The sequence below is a fragment of the Schistocerca americana genome, chromosome X (assembly GCF_021461395.2).
Source record: "Schistocerca americana isolate TAMUIC-IGC-003095 chromosome X, iqSchAmer2.1, whole genome shotgun sequence".
NCBI lineage: Eukaryota > Metazoa > Arthropoda > Insecta > Orthoptera > Acrididae > Schistocerca > Schistocerca americana.
In genome coordinates, this window is record NC_060130.1 from 756,564,580 (window position 1) to 756,576,461 (window position 11,882).

Below are 11,882 nucleotides of genomic sequence, written 5' to 3' on the forward strand. Positions count from 1 at the left end.
GATATCAATTTCACACTGCATAATTTGGAAATGACACGGCGATTTCGGACTCACTTTGCAAACGTAACACTGCTGTAACTGAGCTGTGGGCGCTTGTTGCTCATCATCCTTTCGACAGAGAATCCTACAATGCTTCCAACTGTGGAATTATAGTCTTCCTTCACTTTTTATTACTCATAATTTTATTTTCCGATAACTGTCATATATAAATGAAGTTATTTTGTCTCTCGATGAAACGATTTCTGAAATGTTTCATGTGTCGTTAAAATATGTTGAAGTAAAAATTGATAAACTGATGAGAATTGTTCATAAGAAGGATCATTAAGATAACTGTCAACAACTCCTTCGCTATGGAAGACGTTATTAACGTCTTGTTTGTAACAATGCGCCTACTCTGCAATTCGGAAAATGTGAAAAGCGGTATACTTAGCCTACTTTACAGTTGTGATACTAGGAATCAGATACAGTGATTCATGCAAGATCGAATACGTCGAGAGCGATGGCTGCGAAACATTGAAATGAGATCCATTTGAAACGGAATGCCGCAGTCTGCAAGTATTTGACGGGAATTTTTAAACTCCCTTGAGAATGAGAAAGGATCCTATCGACGGACAATGTAAGTGATTGACGATATTGACTGCAATCGAACCGAATTTTTACAGTAACAAAGTCCGCCCCGATTGCTGAGTGGTGAGCGCGGCAGAATGCCATGCAAAGGGACCGATTCCCGGATAGTTCGGAGATTTTGTCCACTCAGGAATTGGGTGTTGTGTTGTTCTCATCCCCATCGACATGCACTTCGCCGAACTGGTGTCAACTCGAAAGACTTGCACCAGGCGACCGGTCTACCTAGCCACACATTTCATTTCATTTTTTCCAACAACAACATTCCGCACTATTCGCAAAACGTGCAAATACTCACGTTGTCTAGATTTTGGCAAATAATTGAGTATTTTGAGAATTAGGCTAAATCAACATAAAAGTATCGGGACAACTGATGATCGATGGCAACGCTACCTCTCCCCTCCCTCCTATGAAAGGACCGCTATGTTGCCACGAATGAACCGCATATTCATTAACACAAAATCATTCATTTCAGGGTAAAATATAACTATATTGTTACCAACTAAAGTCGAATACATGATTTTACTTGTAATTTTTCATGTTGTATATACTGAAATTTAATTTATGTTATGATAATTGATCACCATGAACAACACAAGAACCAATCAGTATAAATTACTGAAACATTCGGATTATAGCAGAAATTTGATTAGTCTATTTGCTGGAAACAAACGAAAATTAGAAGAAGCACTTCTTTCCCTTCTTCACACCTGCACACTTTCAATGGATCTATTTACGGCAAGATTTGCACTGACTCATATGTTCTACTAAGCCTGCGGATCACCCCTCTTCTCCTGATTGTTGCGCACTACGGCTTTGTAGGGACCGCTCGTCAGGACAAAAGCTTATTGCGTTCCACTAGATACCATATTTTCTGCAGAGGAAGACATCTTTGGCAAAGAAGACATTCGGCTGGTTGGTGCAGCAAGAGATGACTCGAGGATACTTCGATTTGCAGAAGGAATGAGACAACAGATGCCTCAATAGTCAACCGCTGAGAAATGAGGATCTATGAAGACGTCTTGATTTCCCGGCCAAACATAAGTACTTGTAAATCCGTTGATCGCACTTACAACAGAGCTGATTTCCCGTAGACCTCACCAAAGGTTTCTCGCAATTTTAACTGTGTGATACATTTTCTAATGTTCTCCAGTCGCCGTAACAGTCACCATTTCAGTGGTGTAATAAGAGCTCAAAGGTTTCAAAAATGCGACGTCTAATGGTTCGAGCCTGTGAGTGGTTTGACCATGTAGTTCCGAGGGAATGATGCCTTTATCACAGCCCAAATCAAGAGCTTTCACATTTTTAGTGTTCGCTGAATAGCACCTTGAGAAAAAGCACCTTGTGCTCCTTACTTGGACGAACATTCTCGATTAAATGCTTCAACAATACTAGGAACGATTCCTTGTTGACATGCCCATCTTTAGGATTGAATGTAAACACGGCATCTGGCGGTGCTCCAGTCTCGAGTGCATCATATCCTCTAGCACGTTTAAATATCACCAGGGGTGGCACAAAGTGGCACGATGTGTTCGCACACCAAACTGCCGTTGCATTTGTTCCCCTTTCATCACTTGTTGTTTACCTGTCGGCCCTAGAACCCTCCTCATCTTCTTTTGAAGCGTCAAGACCCCTGCTTCGTCTACACTATAGGTAAGGGAAGCATCAAGATGATTCTCTTGGATCATTTCCCTACATGTCAAAGAACTCATAGACCTTTGTTTTACTGAAACTTTTTACTGTGGCAAAAGACGTAGCATCAGGTTGACTTAGGCTGACTCTGGGATGACTTTTCGTGAAGAGCGAGTACCATTTTCTACCCGCTAGCTGTTTCTTCGTATTGAATCTTGTCTGTATATTATTTTTACTAGGAACTTGATATGTAATAAAACACAAACCATTTGACGTTATTCCAAACATAAGACTCACCAGTTCTAATATGTGCTTCTCTATCTTCTCTTCCCGTTTACAGTATAGAACTCCTTTTGGAATTGCGAAAAATACGTAATGGAATGGATAATGTTCAACGAAGGCCTAAGATATCAAAAATACAACATTTTATAACAAAAGCATCATAGACGCATTATCGAAAGTAACCTCAAGAAATAAGTTTAGGTTCCATTTTCAAAACGTTATTACCGATTGAAAGAAACAATCACACTAATTACAAACGCATGCGAATTTTCTAATTTAAAAGAAACATGGCAAATAGGACTAATCAAGATTTTTAGTGTTACTTTTTATAAGTTTCCTTTTGCAGGGGGCAGCGATTTCATTCTAAAATTCGCTCACATGTACACTAAATAATTTTAAATAAATATGATAAATTATAATAATTGAAATATACTTGAAAAAAGAGACAGCATTGGTCGTATATTTTTTACTATTGCAAAATCGATTTTCTGTCACTGAGTGACCATCTTCAGTGCTATATTGTATAACTTAAATTGCGATGCACTGTTCTCACTAAGCTTACGGCAATCTATGTGATTGCCGTAAGCTTAGTGACAACAGTGCATCGCAATTTAAGTTATACAATATAGCACTGAAGATGGTCACTCAGTGACAGAAAATCGATTTTGCAATAGTAAAAAATATACGACCAATGCTGTCTCTTTTTTCAAGTATACCTGTTATCTGGTCGTAGTGCACAAGACAACATGGAGTCGCCAATCAATAATTAAAATGTAATAAAAATGAAATAATTAAAATTACTCTACATAACTTGCTCTTTCGGGGTGAATTTATTGTGTACATGAAAGGTATGTTGGTATAATGAATAAATAATAAAGAATTAAACGCAATGAACTAAACACTTCGCTGAATGTTTTACTTTTTTCCTAAAAATAAATTCTAAAAATATGTAAATTTTGAAGTTATGAACAATTTACTATTTTATTATATTATGTGGAATCCATTTATATGTGAAGTAATTAACTGAAAGTAAAAATAATCTAATAATAACGTATTTTATTTTTAACTGTCATTACTGTTTTATCAAGCGAATAATACCATTTAAAATACTTAAATTATCAAGAAGAAAATCCTACAGGTTCCATGGAAGGACCGAGCTATTCATGACAACCAGGGTCCAGTCACAGTAAACGCTATGACTTTAAACACACGCAACTTTTTCTTCAAAGCGAAGAGAAAATAAATCAAAATCATCAGGAGAATACTTAAAATACGCTGCGCAATAAAATTAAAGGGTCACTCATTCGAAACTGCGTAATTGTCTGCCATTGCGACGCGTAAGTTTGAATTTCGGCTCAAAACTACCTACAAAACTCCTCTGAAGTGATAGAACAGCGTGGCTCCCTGTGATGTCAGCCTTGAACTTGACAATGCTTCAAACAACAAAGTGTCGAAACATGAAAAAAAAAGGCTACAGCTCAGTTCACGTGAGGTTTCAGATGGTTAATGATGTCACATTGGCTTCACATTTCATCACAATTCTACCCAATGCCGCTGTAGGTGTGTTAGACGATGAGAAGGTCGTCACAGCCCCTCTTATCCACATTTCATCCTTTCTTTTGACTTCTCGGCGATGGAGATCATAACCACGACACACATCTGTAAAACCACGTAGTTTTCTTATGGCTGGCGGGAGGCCGAGGAAAAAATTTCAAACACATCGCCGCTCAGAAAATGTTCAAATGTGTGTGAATTCCTAAGGGACCTAACTGCTTAGGTCACTGGTCCCTAGACTTACACACTACTTACACACTAACTTAAGCTAAGAACAACACCCCCACCCATGCCCGAGGGAGGACTCGGACCTCCGGCGGGAGGGGCCGCGCAATCCGTGACATGGCGCCTCAAACCACGCGGCCTCTTTCCTGAGGCCCTCATTCCCACACATTTCGCGGTCGAAAAATACAGTTCGTAGTGCGATGAATAACATGAAGATGTTCTTGACAATCTTCGACACTACGGACACCCCCGGACGTTTCAACCTTTCTCTTAGGACAATGTGGGACTGCATCACCATTGAATCTGATCGCACCCTTTGGATCGCAGCACGACCGTAATTTCTGCTCTCGTGTACACGTTTGAACCACTAGGTATCCTTCAAAACCATTCGAAGAAATTTGAATGTGGTCCGAAGCACGAAAGGGTACTTATGTTTTTGCAGCCCTCCTATCTTCCGCCCACCTGTGGTGTGGTGACGCGGGAGTGCAATATTAGCATGTGCGTGAATGTAGCGTCGAGGGGTTCCTCTACGACCTCCCAGTTTGGCAGCACCCTCAGTGCCACCCTCACACCTTTGTCGAGCACGTTAGAAATATACCTTCAGAAATCCTTCAGAAATTTCAACGCCAAATCAGCCTGGCGGCTGCTCTAGCGCGTGAGGGCGAAGCGACCCCTTCGACAGCCCTTGAGTGAGATTCGCCTACCTTCAGGCGCTATGATAGCCTCCAGGACGAATAGATATCAAGATTTCTGACGGGTACATTTGTAAAGAGCGCAACAAAGTTGCTTGCGTGGCTCCAAGACTGCTGCTAAACTGGAGGGTCTTAGAGGGACCCCTTGCCGTTTTATTCACGTGCATGTTAATGATGCACTCCCGCGTGATCCCGTCACCAGAGGGCGGGAAACAGGAAGGTTGGAAAAGCTTTCCTGCTGCGTATAACGTGTAAATTTCGTCGAATAGTTTGTAATACATCTACATCCATACTCCGCAAGCCACCTGACGGTGTGTGGCGGAGGGTACCTTGAGTACCTCTATCGGTTCTCCCTTCTATTTCAGTCTCGTATTGTTCGTGGAAAGAAGGATTGTCGATATGCCTCTGTATGGGCTCTAATCTCTCTGATTTTATCCTCATGGTCTCTTCGCGAGATATACGTAGAAGGGAGCGATATACTGCTTGACTCCTCGGTGAAGGTATGTTCTCGAAATTTCAACAAAAGCCCGTACCGAGCTACTGAGCGTCTCTCCTGCAGAGTATTCCACTGGAGTTTATCTATCATCTCCGTAACGCTTTCGCGATTACTAAATGATCCTGTAACGAAGCGCGCTGTTCTCCGTTGGATCTTCTCTGTCTCTTCTATCAACCCTATCTGGCACGGATCCCACACTGCTGAGCAGTATTCAAGCAGTGGGCGAACAAGCGTACTGTAACCTACTTCCTTTGTTTTCGGATTGCATTTCCTTAGGATTCTTCCAATTAATCACAGTTTGGCATCTGCTTTACCGACGATCAACTTTATATGATCATTCCATTTTAAATCACTCCTAGTTCCTACTCTCAGATAATTTATAGAATTAACTGCTTCCAATTGCTGACCTGCTATATTGTAGCTAAATGATAAGGGATCTTTCGCTCTATGTATTCGCAGCACATTACACTTGTCTACATTGAGATTCAATTGCCATTCCCTGCACCATGCGTCAATGCGCTGCAGATCCTCCTGTATTTCAGTACAATTTACCATTGTTATAACCTCTCGATATACCACAGCATCATCCGCAAAAAACCTCCACAAATAGTCAGTGCTGATTCCAAGCTGTATAGCAGAGCAACAATTGCTGTCGCGCTTCACTCCAAACGGGTCACACCAAGTTCAATGGTGATGCAGCCCCACGATGTCCTTAGAGTAGGGTTGAAACGTCTAGGGGATGGCAGCAATGTCGAACTTTGTAAAGAACGCCGTAATGTTGCTCATCGCACTGCGCATTGTTGTTTCCGACAGTGAAATGTGTGGGAATCGACGCCCCAGGGAAATGGGTGGTTTCCTTCCGCTTCTTAATTTGTTCATAAATCTACCACCAGATGTCAGATCCTTGTTACGCTGTTTACGGCAACCTAATGGTCCACCGAAGGCAACGGTCCATCGATAGCGTACTTCCCCTAATTGTGTTTTCTAGAATATCACAGAATAAGTATGTGTATAGAAGGGGGTATTATGGAAATGGGCTTAAATGTACCAAAAATCCTTGGCGTCATTTATGTCATCCCCTGAGGCCTTTTCGTGTCGATTCTGAGCGACGGTGTGTCTGAAATGTTTCCCTCGGCCGCATTCGAGAAAACGCTGGAATTCGCGGTCCTCATCTCCATCGCAGACACGTCAAAAGAAAGGGTGATATGTGGGCGATAGGGGCTGTGACGACCATCTCATCGTGCACCACGTTTTTGCACTACTACAGAGGAAGGTTGTAGGCACCTTTGAGCGAAATTTCAAATTTATGCGTCCCAATGGGAAGCAATTATGGGATTTCGACAAAGTTATCCTTTAATTCTGTTGTGCAGTGTATATTACACTTTGTAGTACGATAAGCGAAAATATGAGATCAGGATTATATACAATTAAACATTTGTTCAAAATATTCAAACGTTACAATAAAAGTATAAAAAAACGCTTAGCTAGTCGTTTCTCTCTACTACCATGCATCTAAAGGTAAGCAAATAGATATAGCTTCTTCCGCTTCTCAATTAGTTCATAAATCTATCACCAGATGTGGTGTGGTCTAAGTTTACGAACCTTTTGTCGATCCCTGTTCACTAGTCTGGGTATTTTGACATTGGCCTCTCAGTATATATATTCCTTACTGGCATTTCTTGTTAACAGTGTTAGCTTAATACCCAAGAATAAGCAGCTTTCACTCAGTTAATACTAGGCAGAAATCAAACGTGCATTTGGATCGAACTTCCTTAACTCTTTGTGCAGAAAGGTGTACAGTAGACTGCTGCGTCCTTTTTCAATAACCTACCACTAGAGTTCAAGAGTCGTATTAGTAATCCACGCGCTTTCAAATCGAAACTGAAGAGTCTCCTCATGGGTCACTCCTTCTATTCTGTCGAGGAGTTCTTTGAAAAATTAAGCTGATTCTTGTTGTATTGTTGATTGCGATTAGTTAAACTTATGGCTTGCATTTTTTAGGATTCATAAACATTTTATTTTTATCTGTTATTACTTTCATGTTGCAATTTCATGTACTGACACGTTCCATGACCTTGGAGATTTGCTCCTAGGTTTGGTCCTACGGAACTTGACTTGAAAATAAAACTAAATAAATGACAGATCCTTTTTACGCTGTTTACGGCAACCTAATGATCCATCGAAGGCAACGGTCCATCGGTAACGTACTTCCTCTAATTGTGTTTTGCAGAATATCACAGAATAATTATGTGTATAGAAGGGGATATTATGGAAATGGGCTTAAATGTACCAAAAATCAATGCCTTATAAAATTCCTCCAAAAAAATAGAAGTTATTGCTTCCTATCAAATCCGAGTTATGTAAAAGTTGTATAAAGCCGACGCATGTAAATCGACAACGTCTGTTACTCCAGAAGCTGTAAAAAAAATGATACTCATTTGGAGTTATTAATTATTGCTAAATTTCGAGTTTTCAGTTCGTGTTACTCTATAACTACCGAAGAGATATTGTGGAAGAGAAAAATCAGGTCGAGTGGATCGAGAATTGAACCTGGAGCTTTTCGAATATATGTTGCGTGGCTTAACCACTTCACTAAACCATTTTCATTTTTTTTCCTGTTTTGAAACACAAAGTAGACGACTCAGTTGCAATGCTACAATTCCATGTTTAGGTCAACAGATTATTTAAAGAGTGGAAATGTCAAACGTTCTGAAATTTTTTCACAAAAGGCGTTTTCAGTGCTATTGCATTGTCGGAGCTCGGTTGCACGTTTCTAGACTAGTTCCAACTGCCAGATCATGGATAAAATGTTCATTACTGGATGGCGTATGTTCCCTGGCCAAGCACGCTTTCGCTCTGGAGTTCCAAGTGCCATGCGTCAAGGACTCCCACATTTAGGCGACTCACTCCTTGTGTGGTAAGCAGAGTGTATTTAAGCTTTTGTTGGTATCAATAAAAAGGAAGGAGGTAATTTGAGTGTCTGGAAAATGTTATGTAAAGAAAAAGACAAGAGACACATTTCTTGATAAACAGCCACCACCGAACAATGAGGTTTTTTGACACTAAAGATGCTGTCAATGCAGGCGTGTAAGTTCTGTATACGCAGTATGAATCGAAGTCTGTTTTTCTCATCCATCTAAAACAGCTATGAAACATTCTTACTTTGGAACAGAAGAATTGAAAAATGTCAAAGTATTCAAAAGAGAATGGACCATGGATAATGTGTGCCAACCCGTACTTCACCTGAAAGACCAGCCAGAGAGACCTGTTGACGATCGTCATTTCCTCCTCAAAAACACAGGGAATACTACAGTAAAGCCGGCCGCTGTGACCGAGCGGTTCTAGGCGCTTCAGTCTGGAACCGCGCGACCACTACGGTCGCATGTTCGAATCCTGCCTAGGGCATGGATGTGTGTGAGGTCCTTAGGTTAGTTAGGTTTAAGCAGTTCTAAGTTATGAGTAGTTCTAAGTTGACTGATGGCCTCAGAAGTTGAGTCCCATAGTGCTATGAGCCATATGAACCATTTGAATTACGGTAAACATCACAACACCTTATCCCAAGAATGGAGTTCTGTAAGAAACAGAAGTTAAAATTGAAGGATTTTTTACTGAATTTAATTTTGTTACGATCTTGTAAACAATATAAAAAGTACGAGAAATGTTTATTTTTACTGCAGCTCTACTAGTTAAAACATTAAGGCTCTATTTCTGTAGCTGTATTATCAGACATAACACGTAGTGTACCTCATTATTAATTATACTTGAAACAAAAACTTCCTTATTGGCACTTAGAACTAGTCAGTTCCTTGGTATGGTACTTATAGCGTTCTAAATATATGATTTATTTTCTAATTTGTCTCATTAGTTTTTGCAGTGATGAAGCGAGCAGCATAATTCTGTGGTATCATAACTTCTCAATTTTTTCAATACCAGTAAGTTTTATACAAAAAAAGACACATTGTATTTGTTTCTGCTGTCAAAAGTGAGATTTGGTACTTAGAACGCTCGACACTTCCCTTCTTCATTTTTTCTTTCGGGGTTTAACGCTTCGCCGACAGAACGTTCATTACAGCAGAACAGCCTGAGTGGTGTAACGATGAAGAAAAGAATTTTGGGATGCTTTCTGGATATAACTGTCCAGAAATATACATAATGTATAGCATATCGCCGACTCAAATCATATATTGTTACATCGAAATAAATGGAAATTTGTGATAAGGTCTTATGGGGCCAAACTGCTGTGGTTATCGGTCCCTAAGGTTACACACTATTTAATCTAACTTAAACTAACTTACGCTAAGGACGACACACACACACCCATGCTCGAGGAGGGACTCGAGCCACCAACGGGGTAGCCGCATCGGAAAAGCTGTAGTATTTACGAAATCAACTTAACGGATAGATGGAGATAATAATCCAACTTCTTGCAGCACAATCGGAAGTCGTTCTGGGTCAAATGAGTCACCCTTCTCTATTTACGATATTCTGTTCGGACATATGGTGCAAGAGCGCATGTCAAGCAAAATTAACCTCCTGCAGTGAACGACAAGTTATCATTTGGCAAGAGAAGGAAGTCATTAGCTCGTGGAGTAATCAGTAATACTGACGTCACGAATGATCTACATTTACCCGTTTCTCTGGCAGTCTGTGTTACGCTACAGCATTGAACATAAAGTACTAGATAACAACAATCATACTAATAACGCATGGCACGTCCTCGAAGGACACTACATTTCTTAACAACAAGCCTCCTTTTCTTAAATGAGTTCTCCGTAAAGCTGATTTATGTAACAGTTGAGAATCGCAAAGTAAGCAGAATCAACATCACCATTATTTATCGCCCAACATTTACATCTCTGGAAGCAAACTTCCCGAATTTTACTGTTGGTTTCTTCTTGTTGCTGCTATCATTCGTTTAGTGCATACACCTACATGGATAGTTCCACCTTTGTATCTGGAAGTACGGTCTCCAGCACCTAGAGTGGCATAGGAACCCAGTTCCTCCCAACACGCCACTAGATAAAGAATGCTACCCGTGAAACGCTTCGATAAACATTTGCATTTATGTTTGAGTACCTACCTCAGAGAGAGAATTTTTCCTTACTTTGGATTATAGGAATATGAAAATAGCTATCACTGACAACAACCTGAATAACGTCAGCAAGCGATGCTATGTGCCACTTCTGTCGAATATTCTCACAACTTTCACATTGTGAAGACTCTTTCCGCAGTGAAAATCATGATGAAAAGGTAAGGATTTCTTAATAAGAAGATGAAGGAAAAGAAGTTAAAAATTTCCGTTTAGTTTTAACGTGGGTAACTGCCTATAAAGACGGAAGAGTTTGTTGAATAAACATTTCTAATGCTTCGAATCGATATTACAGCACCTGAGTTACGTCTATCAAATAAGTGGACTCTTCAGTGACGAATTTAGCTTAATGAAGCGCAACTATAGAATAAGGGGCAGTAGGAGCAGAAAAAATATAATTTCAAACGACTAAACAGCGATAGAAGAAAATCTGATACGATCGACCCGAATTTAGGAAGAAAAGTCATGTTATATTGTTGAAGTAAACTACACTGCTGGCCATTAAAATTGCTACACCACGAAGATGACGTGCTACAAACGCGAAATTTAACCGACAGGAAGAAGACGCTGTGATATGCAAATGATTAGCTTTTCAGGGCATTCACACAAGGTTGGCGCCGGTGGTGACACCTACAACGTGCTGACATGAGGAAAGTTTCCAACCGATTTCTCATACACAAACAGCAGTTGACCGGCGTTGCCCGGTGAAACGTTGTTGTGATGCCTCATGTAAGGAGGAGAAATGCGTACCATCACGTTTCCAACTATGATAAAGGTCGGATTGTAACCTATCGCGATTGCTGTTTATCGTATCGCGACATTGCTGCTCGTGTTGGTCGAGATCCAATGACTGTTAGCAGAATATGGAATCGGTGGGTTCAGGAGGGTAATACGGAACACCGTGCTGGATCCCAACGGCCTCGTATCACTAGCAGTCGAGATGACAGGCATCTTATCCGCATGGCTGTAACGGATCGTGCAGCCACGTCTCGACCCCTGAGTCAACAGATGTGGACGTTTGCAAGACAACAACCATCTGCAAGAACATTTCGACGACGTTTGCAGCAGCATGGACTACAGCTCGGAGGCCACGGCTGCGGTTACCCTTGACGCTGCATCACAGACAGGAGCGCCTGCGATGGTGTACTCAACGACGAACCTGGGTGCACGAATGACAAAAACGTCATTTTTTCGGATGAATCCAGGTTCTGTTTACAGCATCATGATGGTCGCATTCGTGCTTGGCGACATTGCCACATTGGAAGCGTGTATTCATCATCGCCATACT